Source organism: Penaeus monodon, chromosome 33, assembly GCF_015228065.2.
Source record: "Penaeus monodon isolate SGIC_2016 chromosome 33, NSTDA_Pmon_1, whole genome shotgun sequence".
NCBI lineage: Eukaryota > Metazoa > Arthropoda > Malacostraca > Decapoda > Penaeidae > Penaeus > Penaeus monodon.
Window position 1 is genome coordinate 25,758,660 of NC_051418.1, and position 454 is coordinate 25,759,113.

The window sequence follows — 454 nt, forward strand, 5'->3', positions numbered from 1 at the left end:
ATATTAGTGTCATTTATCATTATCAACCGCCATCAAACACATAATATTAATAACATTTACCATAATGAACCGTCATCATAAATAACATAATATTTTAATATTTTTTTACATTCATCATCATCAACCATCATTTTCAGCAAAAAGCAAATTAACCCAATTATCGATTTCCTCATCACCAAAACAACAATTGTTAAAAACAACAAATCTTAATAAAACATTGACGATACAAACGATGCTGCTAAATAACAGCCGGGAAATAACAAACCGCTGACAATAACAAAAATGTTGCAAGTTCTCTAATGTTGCCGTGCAATGTTGAACGATCGGGTCCATTAAGGCGAACCAGACATCGATTTGTTCTTTTCGTGTACTTGTGTCTATGTCTGTCTTTAGGCTCGTGCTTGCGTGCCTTCCCAGTTCCCCCTTCCTATCTTTGTCTGCTTGCCTGTTCCCG